This window comes from Armigeres subalbatus, chromosome 1, assembly GCF_024139115.2.
Source record: "Armigeres subalbatus isolate Guangzhou_Male chromosome 1, GZ_Asu_2, whole genome shotgun sequence".
NCBI lineage: Eukaryota > Metazoa > Arthropoda > Insecta > Diptera > Culicidae > Armigeres > Armigeres subalbatus.
The window spans coordinates 252,666,788-252,689,054 of NC_085139.1; the positions used below are offsets into that span (position 1 = coordinate 252,666,788).

At 42.7% G+C, this 22,267-nt stretch overlaps 1 pseudogene; it reads left to right on the plus strand.

Annotated features, from left to right (window-relative positions):
- Window positions 1-1,701: 1,701 nt before the first annotated feature.
- LOC134207203 (transcription factor grauzone-like) lies at window positions 1,702-20,680 on the plus strand (annotated as a pseudogene).
- The last annotated feature ends 1,587 nt before the right edge of the window (window positions 20,681-22,267 follow it).

The following is a 22,267-nucleotide window of genomic DNA, read 5'->3' on the forward strand; positions in this document are numbered from 1 at the left end:
AGAAGTTACGTATTGCTAGGACCCCAAAGGAGTTTTTGACATTACTCTAATGTTATTAGAAAGGCATCTCGCCGCCAGGTGGATTAATCTGGTTTTTCTATACAAGTTTTGGCAGGATCAAAACAAAACCTCCAAATCAGTACGTTAGATCCACGTAAAAAATCGTCCTGAAAGGGTTCTTCTTCTTCTTGCATTATGTCCCCATATTCGGAACATTGCCGCCCCGCAGCTTAGTGTTCATTAGCCTTCCACAGCTTATTAACTGCGAGGTTTCTAAGCCAGGATACCATTTCTGCATTCGTATATCATGGGCTAACGATGATACTTTATGCCCAGGGTAAGTGAGACAATTTTCCGAAATTGTCTAGGCACGGGAATCGAACCCAGCCACCCTCAGTATGGTCTTGCTTTTGTAGCCCGCATCTTACCACGGCTAAGGGAGGCCCTGTCCTAAGGGGTTAGTCAGCAGAAAAAATGTTCCCATCTATTTGGTAAAAGCATATATTGAGAGAGATTCATTACCGTTACAAGTTTCAGGGCTATTCGGCCTTGCTCAGTTAAAAAATGTTCGAGAAATGTATGCGACAAAAATAGTGACTTTTAAAACAAAATGTTTAACATCTACAGTCATCCCACAGTTATGAATCATGGTAAAACAATCAATTTTCTTTTTCCAATGTTCAGGGTGTCACAAGGATCGTTAGGCCTATTTAACGAGCACGAGGTCGCACATTTACAAGATTACAATGTTCGTTGTTTGACTTTGGCAAAGCAATTGATTACGATGATCAGCCCTCACAGTTAGCGAGAATAAAAAGGAATGCCATTGACAAGCATTTCTGGTTCGGCGTAAGTATATCTAAAATAAGTGTGAAATTCAATTCACATCTAAATTATTGAGCATCAATACCTTCAGAGCGTCATCTGCCGTTCATGTTGGCTCCAAATTGAAGAATACATCTATTCTATTGTGAAGTGGAGGAACTGACCCCATCAGTTTACGCACATACAACTGTTGGAGATCAAACAGGAAATTGGCAACACCGCTGAAGAATTTATGGGAAGCAGAAGGCGATGAAGAAGGTGAATTAATCCGATCAAGTAGAAACGAAATTGAAGGTGCGAAAACGACGAAAAGGTGTGCATTGAAACAGATGGTATCGAAAAATAGAAAAAGCTCCGACCCTGAAAGTTAGATCCTATTGACGACGATGACGTCAAATCTGAAATTGAGGACGATGAGTTCAAACGCAGGCGACGAAGACTACAAGCATTCCGATTCAGAATATACGAATTCAGATGGAAGTAATACTGATGAAGAAGCCGGGCGACTGTTCAAACGCAAAAAACATCCATGGCAACAAAAGAAGAAAAGCTGGCAATCAAAAATATATTTCGTAAACATATTTACTTGAATGATACTCAATGTGCGGTGCGATATACCACCATCAAGGAGCTGCATGAACATTCAATGGAAGACCACAATAGCAACTGTATTGTGTTTAACCAGCATCTCGAACGTTTCCTGATTTGAGGAATATACGATACCATTTGAATCGAATCGTTCAAATGCTCACAATCTCGAGCCTGTCCCATCGGACGCACTGCAACACATACAACGAGGTGTACACAACAGGGATGCAAGCTATACAATTGTCAAGTGCATCTAGAAAATTTTCTACGAAAAGGGATTAGCCCGACATGAGAAGATCCGACGAATCCGACAACGAAGGAACTGGTACGAAGCGCCGATCTCGAGCTGTGGACAATGAAAAGATGATCGCAGAAAACATAAACCTTGAGGTGATTCGTCCACAAGAAATTCGAGTCATTTGGAAGTTTGCAAAAGCACTAACTAAGGAGCATTCAAAGCTCGCGTATGTTTTTGCTGTGATTTGAGATTCAATAATTACGACTCATCGATCATGTTCTTTCCACTGGTTACCAACCAGCTTCAGTGCAAAATTTGCATAAAATTTACCATACTGAATCTTAGGCCACATGGATAGTAATCACGCACGCAGAATTGAAACGCTCAAATGCAGCATGTGCCCTAAGATGTTTACGCATCTGAAGTTCCTTAAGACCACGAACGCATCAACTGCGGTGGTTGTGCAGAAATTTCAACAAGAAATCTTCATCTGCGAAGCTAATTCGAAGTATCACCACAAGACGATCCATACCAAGGAGCTGAACTATGGTGTATTCTGTGCCAGAACGTTCAACATCTACTCCTCGTATCGGTCGCATCTTGAAACGCACGATGTATCCCCGAAGAAGAAACCGCAAAAACCCAGTGCAGTGCCCGGTGTAACGCCTGACCGGAAAACTGTCCCACCATATGCGACTGCACTCAGGAACGCAAACGTGTGAAATTTGGCAAGGAATGTAAAACGCGATCTCCTATCGGTACCACATGAAGAACCACGAGATGGGAGACTTTGTATGCTCGGTTTGTGGCAAGGGTTTCAAGGAAATCACATTGAAGGTATAGATCAATATAAACCACAAATATTGTTAAACATCAATGAATTATTTTTTTCTTTCAGGAACATATGGCATCGCACACTGGGGTCAGCCTGTACAGTTGTGACTTCTGACGAACGTTCAACTCGAATGCCAACAAAGCTTCGCATCGCAAGAAGATGCATCCGCGCAGGGCTCGAGGACAAGTTGAGGGGCGCAAGCTGGCAGAGTCTGCGTCAGAATATTTTAACGATAAGTAATGAATGGTTGGATTATTTGAGTAACATGGTATCTCGTACGTATTTTATTTTGTGCTACGTTATGAGGAATTCATTGCACAGAAGTAGAGCGACAGTCGCTCGGATCATAAAACATAGTCAAACCCGCTCCAGACGCAATGTTGGTAATCATATTCAGGCTTCGAGTTTTAATATGAGTTATAGAATACCTATTTGATATGAATCAAGTTGTGGAGCGCTTTTACTTCCTACGAGTTCCTACTCCAATGCAAAAAAGTGAACGGAACGAAGGAAGCATGAAGGATACAAAATTCGGATCTAAGTTTCAGGTAAGGGACAATCCTACAACTTTTATCCAATGGATTTTTTATAATTAAACTATTTAGAGCTCTCAGAAAGTCGAGTCGAATACAAGACACTATCATATGAATAAAGCCGAGTAAATCGTTCTACTCAAATCTGTGAAGATTCACAGAGATTTTCAACAGCACTCAGAGATATTTCAGTAATGAGTATTTACTCAGTTAGTCCTGCAAATCCTAAAATCGCAAAAAAGTGTCAATATAATCTATATGAAGGTAGGAAAACCTGAAATTTTGCACATTTTGATGCAACATCCAAAATTTTGGTGAAGCAAAACGTCTGATGTACTATGCGTCTCACGGACTTTCCATACCAAATTTAAATCGCCGACGCGTGGTGCATTGTTCCTAAGAGCTGCCAGCTAAAAGCGATTTGCCTCATGAGTTTTTCGGCAGTACAATATCACCAAATGTTTATCATGATTGAGATTTTCTACAAGCAGGGCTGGTAAGCGATGAATGGTTCAAAATAGTGACTTTAGTGACAAGATGATGAAAAAGTGACCAAATAGTGACTTCTAATTGTAGAAAAGTGACCAAATAGTGACTTTTGTATGAAGTTCTGAACCTGGTATAGAGCTAAGTTGCATTAGCATTGTTACGGTATAATTCAGTTTGCAACAAGTGTTTTATTTTTAAATCCATATCTAGAATGCTATCGGAATCAAGAAAAGGCAAAGACAACAAAAGCATAAGGATTACTGCTACTGGACACGCCCATCCTCATCGTAAGGAGGGAGAGGATGGAAGCAAGATGCCAGTGGACTGCGACACTTCAAGCACCACGGAGTTAAGGATGGTCTGTTGGATCTGATCAGGAGCTTGCGATGTGGCCATGGTACCTCATATCAAGTAGCATACCACAAGAAGGGATATACGTCACTGAACGGGTAAGTGACAAGTTGAGTCCCAAAGTTATGCTGATATTACAAATCAACATTTGTTATTCAATATGAGCTCGAAGTTTTCTGTTATAGCCAAAGAATGATATAAAATATAAATCTAATTGGATTCCTAGACTGGAAGTATGGTAGGACCATTTGTTTGAAAAATATAAAAATAATTAAAATAATGAAGAAATTTTAAAAATATAATATAATAAAACAATGGTTCATTAACCAGCTAAACGAAGTTTTGAGATTTTCAGCTCGACGTGGCATTCTAGGAAAGGTTTGAAATCAATCAAACGATGGTCTCGTATTAGAAATCCAGCAATTCTAATAAATTTTAATTTCTAGTGACAGACTTTGTATTAAAGTTAATTAAAATGAATGGCCAATAATTCGATTTAAAAATCATTAAATCAATTTTTTTGTTTTATTCAGATTTAAAAATCCGAACAATTTATTCACCTCCATACTAGCTTTTGATATCTTTTCTCAACTGTTAATAAACGAATTTTCTTTTATAAAAATGATATTTTTGAAATATTCAATCAAAAGTTTTTAGTGGCAAGTGGATTGTGCTAGAATTAATTTATTCATAAGTTGCAAGGCGGATTTAAAATCATAAACGGATTTAACAACCATTCCACAACCAACACGCCCTTATCGCTCATTATTAGGTTCTGCAGCGTCTGTATCTAACCTCAAACTGATGACAGATTAGTAGTACTTCGCGTTTGACTGGGGCAGCCAACCAATAACGAACTCCGAACTTGTCGAGTCCTCGTCGAGTCATAGTGAGTACTACTGAACTGTCAAAAAGTTCATTGACGAGAACCTAATTCATTGTGACGTCATGCTGCAGAACCTAATTCTTCCTGACGTTGAGAAACATCAATCATGTTTGTCATGCGATGAACCAGAGGCTGATTCACTATCTTTGATCAACGCTCACCAACAGACGTGGTTCTGGTTCCAATGATCATCAATTCTACCTCAATTGACCTTTTCGTCAAAATTTTTATTCGCAATCAATTCTTTTGGCTTATTTAAGGTCAACTCTTCCCAAAGAACTCATATTTTGACGCCTTTAAGTATTTTTAAAATTTTAAAAAAATCGAAAAAGTGCTGTTTTTTGGATTGGCCGAATTCGAACGAACATCGGATAAATTTTTTCAGGCCGGCTCCGTGCACACTTTTTCGGATTTTGTTTTCGATTTAGTTTAAGTAGTTACAGGCTTCAAAATTCGCATTTTAACAAATTCCATTTGTGAAGAAAAGATTATACGACATGAATAGAAATAACCCAAGATTTTCCAACACACTTGGAACTTTTTTGTGCATATTTTCAAATTTATCTATTGCTACCAGATTCATATTTGATTTGGTTGATAATAATAGGTACAAATGATTTTTATTTACAACTTCTTTACAACAGGCAGTGTAAAATAGTGACTTTAGTGACCATTTTCGAAAAATAGTGACTTTAGTGACTTTTGATGCAAATAGTGACTTTTAGTGACCAGACTCAAATAGTGACCAAGTCACTAAAAAGTGACTCACAGGCCTGTACAAGTTTAAGATGGCATTAGCTAGTTATATTGTTTACTCTACTATGAAACAAAAATACCCGAAAATCGCTAACTAAGACTGTTCCAAAATTCAAATTTTCGAAGTGCACTCGTGACAATGTTGATGGACCACAGATCCCACACTGAGTTCCAGTGAGGTCCGGCTGGGATTTGTCAACGGTTTTGGAATCAAGCAATTTTGTGGACGGACTTCTCACAGCGACGTTTTGTAACTCTTCTGAAACATATTTGAACATTCGAAAAGCAGATTAATCCACCCAGACGATTAATGAAAATAAAAAATTCCAAAATATTAAATAGAATCTTGATTTTTTGAATCCGATTGCTTTCACTGACCGTATCATCCATTCTCAAATGTCTATGTGTGGATTCCGGTATGATATCAGGCGTAGTCAACGTTTACGGCTTCAAATTCTTCGTTGATCTTTCCCACACTGATCATCTCACGTTTGATCTCGAGTGCGCGGTCGAGAATATTTGACTGGCATGCAAACTTACTTGGAAACGGGTGATGACCTTGATGACGATAGGTCGTGAGACTGTGACACTTCCAGGTGCACTGCTAATAGCCATGCATGTGAAACTGCCACCCAACGTTTCTCTGTACCCGAGCAAGGCAGATAACTGAAATAATATCCTGATAGCAGAATATCCTTATTATCATCTTGATATTAGTTATCAATCATGTGATTAACTGATAAACGAATAATAACAAAATGTATTATCAATACAAATTTGTATTTTCTTCTAAATTTCGCGTCGTTCAGATATCAGGCTAAGCATTCTATTCTTTCAAATATATGCAGCGCATTATTACTCATCCGCTTATTTTTCGACGCAAAAAATAAGCGCCAGATAGCGCCCTCAATAAAGCATACCTGTAGCAAAAAAGCTACTTGATATTTTGAAAATTTGATCGCCACGCGCTGGTTTGTAGCGATGAATGCCAGATCGTAGGCTTGAAAAATGATCGCGAAGATGTCAACAATTCAAACTATTCTGCTAAATGTACCCAATGCTAATGATGACAGGAGCTGTTTCCAAACACTGAACTGAAATTTTTGTTCAAGCAGACTGATTTTCCTCGTTACTAACGATATTTATCTGTTTTGTTTATTTCTCTGTCAACACAGGGATTTCCACAAAAATTGAAATTGTCCATCTGTTTTATACTCTAATTATTAACTTTCATTTCAGGTGTTGTTGAATAATGAAACATGTATCTGAGTTTAATAAGTACTTAAAATGGCCTTGCAGCTGGAAACATATGATCCAAGGGCAGTTTTTTTTTTTTTCTTCCTAAACAATGGAGGGAATCTGCTCAACAGACATCCTGGGTTGACCAGGAAGTGCTGGTTAGGCACCTCCAATGAGGAAGACACGACTGCATCCCGACCAGCCTAAACCGTCTTGCCTTGCCCATCGTCCCTTCGGTACCAGAAAGTAATGCTAGTACAGTGCATAACGCACCCTCGAGGTTATGCGTGTCCTTGCAGCATCGAACATCGTGACTCGCTTTTAGAAGAACACTATGGTATCGAGCGGATTGCCGGCTTTCCAGGTGGCCTTACCACGCCCTATGTCCTCGGAAGGTGGGCAGGGTCGACGCGCCTGCTTCCTCTGCACGACTGGTATCAAGAATGATGATGCGCGCACCCCAATGACCTTTCTGCGAAGGGCCTATTCGCCAGCACAAAGAGGACTTGCGACGCGGTGCCGCCTCGCCCAGCCTTGACGAGGACCCTTTCCGTCCTCGGCTCGGAACCCGCCGGTTGACCGACGCCGCAAAGCGACGATACCAGGTTGTTTTCACGCGGCCACTTGTTCGATAAAAGGATCGAGTTGACCACAGGGCACCGGTATGACCCGAAGCCGACTCGAACCCTTGGACCACCTCTTATTTGCGCCTGAACAGCCATCCCTCGAGTCCACGCGCCACCTTCTGTGTAGCCTGAGACGATTGGACGATAGCCGATAAAACGGCGTTCCAGCCAACTTCATCTTTACACATCCTCCGAACCAGGTTCGTGGGTAGTCCAGACCACTGGCAAGTGTGATCACGCATCAGCAAACGCGGGCACACGAACAACACGTGTTCCGCCGTTCTCTAAACCAACGCACACCGGACACTCGGCGAGGCCGAGTCTCCGAACCGGTGGACTGTCTGAAGAACCATGGCCTGTGGGACCTGGGTCAGGGAAAGTGATTTCCCCATGGCGCCTCTGACCCACGTACCTATCTCCGGATCAACCCATGTCCATCTCCATTAGTGGAACTGTCCCACGCACGCTGCCATTTGACCATTGAGCAATGACAGTCTGCGGATGCCTCTCGTGCCGCGCATTTCAAGACCGTCTACCACCGATAACGATGTCTAGGCATCATACCGGTGATGACGCAGAGTGCATCGCGACACGGTACGGTACGCGCTCCTTAGGCACATGAGCCTATACGTACTTCTAACTTCGTTCTGTAGCAGTTAATACGAGCCGTGCCCGTGGCCCCCATACCTCAGTATGGACAGAGAACGCTAGCCAGAAGCGTGCGCTTGCTGGCATAAACCGCAGAGCATTGGACATCATGGGCCGCAATATAGCTGTGGAGGCACGCTTGCAGGCGTAATTGAGTGGCTACCAAAGGTGAGCTTATCGTCGATTATTACCCAAGAGTTTGATTGAGTGTCTGAGGATCGTGCAGTTGCCTGCCCTTATCACCGCTTGCTGCTCGACTTTCGGTTGTTAACAACAACCACCAGTCTTGTGAGCCAGTTCTAACTTCCTGAACTCATCCACTCCTCCCAATTGCGATCGAGTGGGCTGCAGTCAACTCCACCTCTTGATCGATTGCCGTAGACCTCCAGCGTAATATCGTCAGCGAAGCCAACGATTACCACGCCCACCGGGAACTTCAACCTCAAGACACGCTCGTACTGACGTTCCATAACACGACCGGTATGGAACCTTGGGAACCCCTGAGATTATGTTACACACTTCGACCCGCCTCTCGCGTATACCAGTACTCGATTCTGGAAGAGCCTGAGAATCTTGTACAGGTACTGGAATTCAAGACGGAGGCGGCATCTGCAATAGCGCCCAACTGGCACTATTGAAGCATTCCTGTCGAGAGTCACTACTGCACAATAGGAACTCCTCCTTTCGCTGGATAGCTATCTCCGCGGATTTGGTAACCGACAGAAGCGTCTACGGTCGATACCCTTTCGAAGCAAACTGGTTACTCGATAGACCATCCGTACCCTCCGTGCGTATCACACAAGCCTGAGGATGATCTTCTCAGCACCTTCCCCATATCAGCAGGCATATTGGTCTATATGCCGACGGATCTCGTGGTTTTCCGCCTTTGGGCAGGACCAAGCTGCCTTTCCATGCTTAGGAAGACTCCCTCGTCCAGACTCAGCCGATAGATCTGAACATCTCGGAGCCTCGGCAGGCGCTTTAATGGCCAGGTTCGGCCATACCGGTCCTGGCGCCCTTACACTAAGGGACTGTGCAATCCCCGTGTTCGTTACTCTTCCTCGTCACACCCTGGCTCCTGGCAGCTCCACGAAGGAGGCCAGGGGCTTGGGTCGTGACGTGGAAGAGCCCTCGATGATCCTCTCCAGCATCTCTGGAGACCGCTCTGTAGGGCATCGCCCACGCTTGGGCCATTACGACCCTATAGTCACCCCATGGATTCGCGTTGGCACTTTGACACAGGCCCTCGAAGCAGGCTTTGCTTGATTAATCTCAGTCTTCAGAGCGGCTCCAGAGCCAGAACGCACCCGTCGTTCAACACGCTCCTCTTCTGTGCGCGCTGCATCCGCCTCCTGCCCGTGGTAGGCAGGCGCAGTTCGCACTTGCTTGAGTCCACCAGTAGCCTGGCCATCCCAGGGTGGACCTTTCCTATGGCTGGCGGACGATGCACGCGAGAGACTGTTACCAGCTTCGCCACTCAGACCGAGAGTAGTCTGCGGCGGGCCTCAAACACCTCGTCGTCGAAGTGATGTCTTCCACATACGAGGACTAGGCCTCGCCCTTCTTCCGTCCGCTGAATGCTGGTCGTATAGTCGACTGTGACGAACCGAGGTGGTCGCTGTGAGTGTAGCCATCACTACCCTCCAGTTAGCTACTCGTTTGGCCAGGGCTCCAGAACGTAACGTCGATAATCGATTATCGATCCAAGGGCATGTGCTTATTCAAGGGTGCAAGATCATCTGCAGTCAAACCTCCAATAATCGATGTTGAAAGGAGGTCGACCTCTGGAATATCGAAATGAAATAGAAAATCCTTTGGAAGGTGTTAATGGACCACAGTAGCCCAAATAGTTTAACTAGCAGAACGACGAACTTCGTTTCGCTCTAAATTGATTTATTTTCTGATTAGTTCTTGGGTTATGCAGAAATTTCAGTTTCATTGTAGGAGAACCCCCTTTCCAATGGGGAGGGGCTCGAACCACCTAAGAACCTTCCGACCCCAAAACTTTACATCAAATTTTACTTCGATCATTCGTTAGTAGTTTCGAGTCTATAAGGTTCAGACAGACAGAATTCATTTTATGTATATAGAAGAAGAAAAGAATATTAGTCTGAGAATGCATATGAAAACATGAAACATTCTTGTGAAATGCAAGGCTGTGGTTTAGTTGAATAAACCATAACCGAAATCGATTTACAGCATGGTTGCTAGCTAACCTAATGATTGATAATATAAGAGAGAAACTAACCCAAGCCTATTATTTAATTGGTCCAACTGAAAACAAAATGTATTCAATAAAAGAGACTGAACTGTATTTATCCTAATTGATTGCCGATTCGTATTTTGAATGGAATTCATTTCGGTTATCATTTTGCTATGTTGACTTGTAAATTCACCAGAATGATAAAAATTTTAGTTACATATAACTGGATAATTAAGTTTGTTATTAATAAGTTATTCTGCTTACTCTGTCCAGCCGACTTATTTACATAAGTGGTTATGGTATTAAAAACGCGACGCGAGACAAGACATAACATTTATCGTTTTACACTCGTCAACTAAGATTTAAAAATTACCTTTTAGTCGACCGGTTTCGCGCGATGTTGCCATCATCAGGACATGTCCAACTGACTTTTTCGTACGTTGCTCGTACACGTTCGGTTGCAATTGAAGTTAGGAAGGTTTATTTCGGCCAGGCCGAAAGGTGAATACGATGGAGATCGTCTTCATTCATCAGCGTTCTTTGGCATTTGTATGAACAGACTTGAAGCGTTGAGCTGGGAGTTTTCTCACTGTTTTAACAATTTCGAATTCTCCCGTTAATGTTGAGACCATAGTTTATCTATGTAAGCCACGTCGATTTCGTTTGTTTTGTGTGATTCCAGCATTTTTATGTTCCTTAAACGTACTTTTATTTTGCGGCGGATCTGACCGATGTAAACTGCAGAACAGTCATCACAAGAATTTGATAGATTCTACTGCTCTTCGGTGTACTCGTTCCTTTAGATTGCAGAGTAAATCACGTAGAGTGTTCTCACTTTTATATACTATCTGCAACTCCTGTCGTTGAAGGCAGTTTTAATTGGGTTTGTTAGTCTGGGATAAATGGACATAGAATTTGTTATCAATAATGGATAATAGAATCAATTGCGTTATTCATTTTTGTACACCCAACTGAGTTTCACCGGACCGACGCCGACGGAGCTGAATGGCCAACGATGAGATGTTACTCGTTCGACATGAAGTGGAGCCATCCTCGGTGAACGTGGCGACACTTGTTCACTCTACACCAGACGCATTTTTCACTACCTGGCTGTTCGACGCATTTTCGGAATCTGGAACCGCTGCCTCATCTCAAAAGACGGTTCCCGAGCTGGTCGTGGTAGTGCTGGATTAGCATAAAAGTGACGCGTGGAACCGTGACAGAATGATCGGTGCTTTGTCGGGAACTCTCGGATTTCGCAATCCAACCATCATTCGCAGAACGCCTTCTCGTCCAATACCGGCGAGCTTTTATATACCGGCATCCCTTTTAAGCTTTCCATCTCGTTCGCCCGGTTGGCACTTTGGGTCAATCGTTAGTCCATCTGTCCGGAAAATCCATCACTGTACGTCAGCTAATCGTTTCGCTTGCTGGAGCTCTTCTTGTCCAAGTGTAACTGCAGTCGCTTCTATCGACCGCCGTTGCTTCGCCGTAGCTAGTATTTGGCGATAAACGTAATACGCTGGCGATTCAGCAACAGTTCCAGCGAGAAATCGGCTCGGAGTCGATCACCTCGTGGAACATTACAACCCCTCTGCTAAACATCCGTCTCTTTGGCTCTCGCCGCTGGCCACTCTTCTTGTGGCCGATTCAGAGAAGACGGTCCGTTGAACCACTCACCATCACTTTGCAACGGCAGACCTCCTTTCTCCACTTTGTTACCACGTCTGCGATGTTGAGCTGCGTTGGATTTCTCCGACCCGGAAAGCAACGAATTGCTTATTTATTTATTTATTGTTGCTACATCAACAGACTAATTTGTCCCAATGATGGTGTGATAAAAAATATTTGGGCGAATAAAAAACTAAAAGTTATACATTTAAAACAATTTACAAAACATATCAGTCTTTACGTAGTTCACTGCTGAAAAGAACTGGTAGACACGGCGGCAGCGTCTGTCGGGAAGAAGTCGAACAAAGCTGAGACACGATTGAAGTTCTCTACAACCCGCTGATAGCATTCATGCATGCAAGTAGTTCGGCTGAAAGGCATTCTTAGCATTGCGCCATTCGTAGTGTTCTGGAACGGACGTTGATGCTAATTTGATTCAGGATAGAGCTACAGTCAATTCGGCTTGCAAGATGTCAGCAATTAGAAGAGCTCGAGTTGTTCTCTACTGTGTCGAAGCGGTTCCAAATGTATCAACTGACATCGCGATTCATAGTTTGGAAGACGTTGTGGATCCTCCATGGAAGTTTACGTAGTGCAAACGTAAAAATCGGCGTACGACTCGATTCTGTCGGAACCGTTGTTATAGCTCGTGCCACGGGTGGAGTCAAGTAGCTTATAATCGAAATGGTTCTTTTTTCCGGGAGAACGTAATCACAGAGCACTTTATCGGGTTGACACCATTCGGTTGATGGAACACCAGCCAGAAAATAATAGTAGTTGATTCTGCAAAAGCGACAATCGTTTATCGAGTTGATCCGGAGGAACATCTTCAACTGTCAGCGTATGAAAGCTTTGGACATTTAATTATGAAGTTCACGTCATTGAAGTATAATAAGAAAATCAGGTCCTAGGTGGTTCTTGTGGTATTCCCTGATGAAGCCGGAAATCGTCAGATGTGCATTCGCCGACGGAGACCGACAGCCGGCGTCCAGTCAGCGTATGTACGGAGCTATTCTAAGAAAGAGCCACATATTCCAAGCCTTCGGAGTTTTGCTATAGCGATAGAGTGGTTCAGCTTGTCGAAGGCGGATAAGTCGGTATATATTACGTCCGTTTGCGCCCTGTCATTCATGCATTCGTAATATATGAAGTAAGGCACAACAAGCAGTTGTGAGCGGCCGATCGTAAACCCATGTTGGTCTTCGGACTAATGTTTGCAGAGAAAGCAGAGGTTCCATGATTACAAATCTGAACAGCTTTGAAATGGAGCTAGGACGTTATTCTCTATAATTATCCACGTCTCGTCTATTTCCTTTGTGAACAGGAAGTGACCATTGAGATAGATAGCTAAACAGCGCAAGCAGAGGTGTTAGAAGCTAGAAATGTGTTTCTTCAGGAATGCAGAGGGACACCATCAGGGCCGGAGGAATGAAAGCTTGAGTCGTGAAGCTGTAGTCGAGATCATTTCGGCGTCGATGTCGATATTGCTCAGTGCTTGGCCGAACAGTGGAACGTTATTCGCTGCGAGAGTAACTTCGTCGTGGACAGCTGCCTGTCGATGAAAACGTCAGAGAACTTCAACGAAAAAGACGACAAATGTCCTTAGGAGTTGAAGCGGCCTCACCGTGTAATAGTCATTGTCGAAGGAAGACCAGATTCTTCCGTTGTTTGTTCACAAAATTCCAAGTCTTCGGATGGGTTTTAAGCTTCGATTGACGTTTCTTAGGTATTGGGAGTAGCATAAACGACTGAGTCGCTTATAATCGTAGTTCAATCTCACATAGTAGGACTAAGTAGAAGTTCGATGTTTCGTGTATTTCCTAAGAGCAGCTCTTTGGTGGATTTCAGTTTTTAACCTCCTTTGTTTGCCAGAGGGATGAGAATCTCTATTGTTGATCTTTTAGGGACGTGCCTTTCGATTACGCAGGCCAAGACGTGCGAAAAGTAAGAGCAGCATTCTCGATGTCGTTGGAGAATATGAACTCCCATACTTCCCAACACTTCGACAATACTTTCGTGGTCGGCTTTCCGCTACGGAACAGGAAAATCGTCGAAGTCGTTTTCCAAGTTCTCCGGAAAAGAGAAACTAAAGGTGGATGATGCGGACGATTTTGACCAAAGGAGCAGGGGTCATGTAGATGCGAGCACGTCTCTGGCACTCACAAAACATAGGTCCAAACTGCGTAGATTTTCGTTTAAGACGTGATTAATTTGAACTAGCGTCGCCGCGCCGAGCTGTCGATTAACTTCAATGCCCGAACAGGCATTGAAAAATCAGATCATGAGTAAAATCGGCTAAATTCATGCCAACTTGATGCTACTGCGGCCAATCGCTGATGCTCTCTAGGTCGTGAAAATTGGCGTTCATTGATTCAATGTTTAAAGATCTTCACTACTCACCAATGGGAGACAACTGAGCGAGGAAATCACTTGGTAACCTAACAATGAGTGTTGTTACCACACGCTGTTAGAAAAATCTTTTAGATATTTGGAAAATTATATCCGCTATGAGAATGGAACTCTGATACACTGAATGGGAGGCTTTGATACTTCTCTCCATCCCAGCAACTTGAAAACAGAGTGAATAAAGCAGAACATCGGATGTGTTTTGGTTTTATTCTAGTAGAGCAAGCGTTACAAAATGCTCAGTCGTAGCTTCCTGGATACATACAGTATGGCTAGAACACTGTTGCTCGTTATTTACGCAGCAACTATCGCCTCAATCGTTGTTTGGTATCCATCTGAGCAAGGCTGTTCACTCACTGGCAGGATGCTATGATTTTTTTTTTTTAACTAACTTTATTTGCTAATTATCTAATACATGTATTCATCTCTTAGACTAGGTGTTCCGTTTTCTTACACTATATCCTTATTTGCTATGTTACTTTTAGTTATTATTATTAATATTTCAATTGCCTCTGGCAGTTAGAATTTTTCCTCTGGTTGAATTGAACCATGTGAATTACAATGTTTTCAACTTAAACTAAACTTAACCTATTTTATACTAAGGGTAATAGATTAATCGTTGCAATAGAAGATTGCAACGATTTTGTCTAAAATTGAAATTATTTTGTTGGACATTTGTTGCAATGTCTCAATATTAGAAATTCTATGAAGTTCATTGGTACTATACCACGGAGAACTTCAGAATCATTTTCAAAATTTATTTTGAATCCTCTGGAGTGCCTTCTTTCTGGTATTGCAGCAACTAGTCCATATTGGCAAGCATACAACATGGCAGGTCTAAAATTTGTTTGTAAATCAAAGTTTGTTCTTAAGAAAAGTTTTGATTTTCTGTTTATAAGTGGATATAGACACTTAATATATTTGTTACATTTGGTCGAAGGCCTCAATGTGATTTTTAAAGTTAATTTTGATTCAGAAGTCCTAAAATTTAGCTTTGCTAGACCAATTAATTGGAACCCCATTCATAGTGACTATATTTCTGCTAGAAGGTTTCAAAAAAGCTCTCGGCTTATGTGGGAAAATTATAAGTCGAGTTTTGAATATCTGGAAATTTTCCATTTTGCAAGTAAAAGGAGAAAATATCCAAACTTTTTGAATCTCATACAATGACACGAAGCTTGCCCTTTGGCTGAAAGGCCGTGTCATCTGCAAACAAAGATTTTGACACCCTGGTGGTAAATCAGGTAAGTGAAGTAAAAATGTACAATATAGCCCCAGTATGCTGCCTTGGGGACACCAGCTCTTACAGGTAATCTATCATAGTATTCTGATAGTTTACCTGCAGTGAGATCTGATAAATAATTTTGGATCAGTTTAATGATGTACAGAGGAAAATTAAAATTCATCAATTTTACAATCAAACCTTCATGCAAACACTGTCAAATGCTTTCTATATCAAAAGAGCAACTCCAGTCGAATATCCTTCAGATTTGTTGAGCCGAATTAAATTCGTTACTCTTAATAACTGATGGGTGGTTGAACGCGAAAACCAAATTGTTCATCAGCGAAAATAGAATTGTCATTAATATGAACCATCATTCTCTTTAAAATAATCTTTTCAAACAATTTGCTTATTGAAGAAAGCAAACTGATTGGAATGAAGCATCAGCTGGATTTTTGTCCGGCTTCAAAATTGGAACAACTTTGGCGTTTTTCCATTTATCTGGAAAGTATGCCAATTGAAAACATTTGTTAAATAAATTAACTAAAAGGATAAAGAGCTCTCAGGAAGTTTTTGATAAGTATGAGAAAATACATCATCATCACCGGGGCTTTCATATTTTTAAATTTTCTAGTAATAGATTTCACTTCATCCAAATTAGTTCCCAACGAAGGGTCAAAACATCTCTTGATTGAGAATGGCTTCGAAGCTCCGAGTAACCTGATCCTCAATTGGACTAGTGAGACCTAGACTAAAATTATGGGCACTCGAACTGCTGAGCAAGTTTTTGAGCCTTTTCGCCATTTGTTAATAAAATTTTATTTCCTCTTAAGCGCTGGAATTGGCTTTGAGGTTTTTAAGAATTTTGTTAATTTCAAAGGGTTTCGAACTGGGATCCAACTGAGACATTATTCTCAAAGTTGGTATTTCTCAGAAGTGAAACGTTTTTTAATTTCATTTTTAAATCTCGCCAAAAACTTTCAAGTGGATCCGAGTTCTTTGGTATCTTCTTCTCACATTTTAAGACGGATCAGTAGCTGAAGATCGTCGTCAATAATAATGGAGTTGAATTTAATTTCATATTAGGAATTGCAGCCTCTGGCTTCGACAATTAAATTTGTCAAAGATACGAGAGCATTATCAATATCACTTTTGGTATCGAGAGGAATATCAACATCAAAATTCCTATCGATATACGTTTTATATAACTCAATCAGCTCTAGATATAAAAGTAGAGCTGATTGGATTATAAATGCTTCTGTGAGATTTCAAATGTCACAGGAAGATGATCGAGTCAGCAAAGTATGAGTTACCAATTGGCCACAGCTGACTTGAATCGTTAAAACTAAATCAATTGTAGAAGGATTTCGACTGGAAGAAAAACAGTAGGCCATTGGGATATTGAATAGTATAATATCCGCAGAACAATCTTCAAATAAAATTTTACCATTAGAATTGCTTTGAGCATTATTCCATGAACGGTGTTTGGATTGAAGTCACCAATTACGAAGAATTTTGATTTGTTGCGAGTCAGAATTTGATGATCAGCTTTCAACAAATTCTTTTGCTGCCCATTGTATTGAAAGGCAAGTAGGCTGCAATGAAGGAAAATTCTTCTTCTTCTTCATTGGCATTACATCCCCACTGGGACAGAGCCGCTCGCAGCTTAGTGATCATATAATACTCCTGACAGAATCACGTTTCAAAGTGCTCGCGTTTTCGGGGCACACCACTCGATACAGAAGCAACGCACAACTGCTCATTTTATTTTTTACATGCTGCGACTTAGCAAAGCTGAAACAACAAAATGACAGTTGTCCCCGCCTCCGTATCGAGTAGTGTGCCGAAAACGCGACATTTGAAACTTGATTCTGTCAGAGTGACTTAGCACTTCCACAGTTATTAACTGCGAGGTTTCTAAGCCAAGTACCATTTTTGCATTCGTTATATCGAGGCTAGCACGATACTTTTATGCCCAGGAAGTCGAGACAATTTCAATCCGAAAATTGCCTGACCGGCAACGGGAATCAACCAGCCACCCTCAGCATGGTCGCTTGTAGCCGCGCGTCTTACCGCACGGAAGGAAAATTGTCCAAAATTTGTTTCAACAGAAACTCCAAGGTTTCAAAACTTTGGTTTCAAACGAAGAAAATAATTTATGTTTGATACGTCTATTAATGAAATGGCGACCCACCACAGGCGCTGTCAAGACGATCATTTCTGTAGATAAGTTTGGATCTCTTTAATGGAGAGTCCTGGTTTAAATACGTTTCAGTTATAATGGCAATATGCAATTATGAACTGAAAGGAAGTTGAATAATTCATCTTCCTTACCCTTTAGAGAGCGGGCATTCCATTTAGAACTTTCACATTATTTGGATCCATTGAAACGAGTCGTCGATAACAATTTTTGTGTACTTTATACCAACCTGAACAGCTTCAGGAATGGTATTGTTGAACATTGCATCAATCAGTGATGCAATTGTTCAGTTGTATTCGAAGCAGTCATGCTACCGAATCGGCAACATGACCGTTTCTGTTGGAACATGGGTATAAACCTCATTTTGAGAAGAGAAATTTTGTCTACCAGCAGCGATGTTTGCATACGTAGGTACATTGGAAAATTGGAATTTACTGAAGTGTTGCTACCCGTTGACGAGAGCGCAAAATTTGTTTGTGAATTGTGGTGGGTAAGAATTGCTCGACCGGTAACCGGTTTCGAAATTTGAGCGTTTGAAAATTTCTACCCGTCGAATCTGGGATCCGATTGAATTTCCGTCATCAATTTTGCACGGGAATAAAACTTTTGCTGAAGGGCATTCCCAGAAATTGGATTTATGATTGCCCCACAATTAGCACATTTAAATTTATTGGAATCTTCTCTCACAGGCGTGTCCTTGGCGTGAGAGGTTCCACCACAAATCATGCATTTGCACTATGTGACAATGTTTGTTTATGACCCACTTTTACCTTACGGCACTGGGTGGGGTTTGAATTTCGGCCGGGAAATGTTCCCATGTAACAGGACATGGGACATAATACAGGTCTTTCATATTATTTAGTTCACTTTGTTAAAATGAACTAAATAAAATTCTTGGAAATGCCCTCTGGAAGTACCAGAATGGGATTTCTTTTCATCTTAATTACTTGGACTGGTGAAAATCCAAGTAATTGAAATCAATTTAACATCCAGTGATTTTCATCACTGGGGAGACTTCAAGACGACTTTGAACAATCGCTCAGTTTTGTCGTCGTATGTGAAGAATTTATGGCGCTTCTCAGTTAAACTGAAGAAGACGTTTTGATCGTCAAAGGATCCCGGCAAAACGCGGCAGTCACCCTTCCTAGCAATCTGAAATGAAACCTTGATCCCCTGAAGGTTACTCAAAATCTCATTCCTAAAGCCAGAAAAATCGGCAACAGATACCACAATCGGCGGGATCCTTTGTCTTCACATGAATCGAATCACCTGGGCAGATCTGATTTGCTCACATTAAATCAAATCGAACTGATTGCTCAGTTCGATAGGAGAAAATTATTTCCGACATTAGAGTTTGAAGGAATATCTGAATTCTCCAGCTTCCTTCTATTTTTCCGCGCTTTGGCAGGACGGTCTTGAAACCTTGTTTCTTAGAAGGAAGTGGAGAATTCAAAGACTCTTCCTCTTGTTTTATTAATACTCATTGTTGAGCGTGAGACGTGACCTTCTAAGAGGTTTTTTCCCAGAACGGTGTCCCTGCAGGATTACCATCGCTTGTCGGAATTTGATTCCGCAAAGGGTCCAACGTAAAACGAAGGCACGGGTCCTTGCAAAGATCGTAAGGATCAGTGGTACAAATAGCTAAGAAGCACCGTTGAAATTAAAAGCTTCGGGTAGTATTAAAACTTCCTTCCGCAAAGAGAAAGAACCGCAGTAGAAAGCACGATGCGTCGATGCTATGATTGAATTAGATCAATGCTCGTCCGCTTCGACGCTTTCAAGCCCGGAATGGAAAGTGGAATGCGCCGTCGGGATAAAGAAACCCATTGTGAGATGGTTTCCATGGGACACCGAAATTGAAATCTCCTAGAACAATAACTTCGTTGATTGAGGCCATATTTTCCACTATAATGAAACAGAGTGGCAATGAGTATCGATGTAAACCAGATCTCTAGTTCTGTCAGGAGGAATGTAAACAGCGCAAATATGAGGATGCGATCTTGCAGGACGATGGTCACCAGATCTGCTCTAAGCGTTCCCATTCAGAATTTCGATGACTCTAGCCTTCAAACCACATCTTACTGCGATTAAAACACCACCACCGGAAGACTTTCTGCTGTTTCGTGAACTACGATCGCAGCGGTGTACTCTCGTAACCGGAATCAAATACTTGATTACAGAGTGTGCGACTATCGAGTCAGGTTTCCTTTAACACGACTACGTCATAACATTGGTCGAAGTGGCCAGGTGATAATCCAGGACATTAATTGATCGCCTGCATTCTGGTAATAAATTTGAAGGTTATCTTTACGGAAGTCGTCGAGGAGAGCCTACATTGCGCCCACGGTGAGTGTGAGATTGAGGGTCGTGCTGCTGCGCGATTGGGCTAATCCACTGAGAATAGGAACACTGTTAGGTGAAGCAATTATTGAAGGCTGTCCATACTTGCCCAACATTAGAGTCCGGAAGACCCTGCTCTCAACTCGTATACAGGACCGCTTGTAGCGGTGTTGGTCGGAATCGAGCAAGCTGCATACGGTGGTGGAATCGATCCAGAAAATGGTTCAACTAATATTGTAGGAATTACGGTTTGGCTCATTGGAGCCCTAGAACAGCTTCCATCAGCTCCAGGCGGGGAATCGATTGGCGTTAATCGGTGCCACTTTTGCCCGAGACATCACCAGACTACAGTTGACTTCTCCTTGCGCAACTGTCAGATATTCGATGCAGCCCCTCGTTCGCTGCTAGCATCGGTAAAGATGCATTCCAGCGAATCAACTTCGGCGGACCTCGCACCGCCGAGATAGCATCACCTGGGGATCCAGATCTCCTCTTCTTGTGGCAACCTTGTCCACCTTCCACAGATACAAGGAATCGGATTCGATCTCTTCGTCCCAGACACTTGAGCGCCAGAGATGTCTGATGATATCGCCGGATAGTGAACGCGACAACAGAGCGGATTGAAGAATCCCATCACGCAGCTTGCGGAGTCGTTTCGTAGGGCGTTTTCCTCCAGTACGGCATCATCTCTTCACGGTGCTTTGTTGAGAACGAGAATAAGTCCATACTTGGGTCCTAGATCACTTCCAGAACTCTTCCTACGACGTCTGTTTATCGCAGGCGAAATGTACCGTCGCGCCAGTTTTTCCTCTCCCAGACTTTGTAGAACTAGGCGAGTTGGACACCCAATTCTGGATCTCATTCATTCATTTATTTAGTTAACATCTAAACAGATGATAATGAATCAACTATTGACGCAATTATGCCGCATCTCTCCATCCGGATACGCCCCACGCTCGCCAAGCGTTCTGCACCTGGTCTGCCCATCTCCTCGCTGCGCCCACGCCGTCATACCGCCGGATCGGAAGCGAACACCATCTATGCAGGGTTGCTGTCCGGCATTCTGAACATGTCCTGCCATCGTACTTCCGGCTTTAGCTACCTTCTGGATACTGGGTTCGCGTAGAGTTGGGGAGCTCATGGTTCATTCTTCGCCGCCACACACCGTTCTCTTGCACGCCACTAAAATGGTTCTAAGCACGCGTCTCACGAATACCCGAGTGCTTGCAAGTCCCCTCGAGCATTGTCCATGTTTCATGTCCGTAGAGGACAACCGGTCTTATAAGGCGTACATGAACATTTGGTGGGTGGCGAATCTTTTCGACCGCAGTTTCTTCTGGAGCCCGTAGTAGGCCCGACTTCCAGATGATGCGCTCGTATTTCTACGACTAACGTTGTTGTCAGCCGTTATAAGGATCCGAGGTAGACGAATTCCTCGACCACCTCGAAGGTATCCCTTCTATCGTAACACCTGCTTCCCAGGCGGGCCCTGTCGCGCTCGGTTCTGCCCACAAGCAGTACTTTGTTTTGACGCATTACCACCAGTCCAACTTTGTTGCCACCTTTGCAAATGTTCGGCCGAAATGTCCATGTCATCCGCGAAGCAAATAAATTGACTGGATCTGTTGAAAATCGTACCCGGCTGTTACCCCGGCTCGCATGACACTTCTAGCGCAATGTTGAACAAGGCACGAAAGTCCATCACCTTCTTAGTCCCCGGCGCGATTCAACGAACTGGAGTGTTCGCCGAAATCTTCCACAGTTTTGACACCATCCACCGTTGCTTTGATCGTCTGGTAGCTTCCCAGGAAGCTGTTCTCGTCCATAATTTTCATAGCTCTACGCGGTCTATACGTCGTATGCCGCCTTGAAATCAACGAACAGATGGTGCGTTGGGACCTGGTATTCCGGATTTTGAAGGATTTGCCGTACAGTAAAGATCTGGTCGTTGTCGAGCGGCCGTCAACGAAGCCGGTTTATACCCACGAACCTGTTCACTAATGGACAGACGACGGAAGATGATCTGGGATATCACTTTGTAGGCGGCATTAAGGATGGTGATCGCTCGAAAGTTCTCACACTCCAGTTTGTCGCCTTTCTTGTAGATGGGGCATATAACCCTTCCTTCCACCTCCGGTAGCTGTTCGGTTTCCAGATTCTGACTACAGTTTGTGCAGGCGGGCCAGCTTTTCCGGCCCATCATGATGAGCT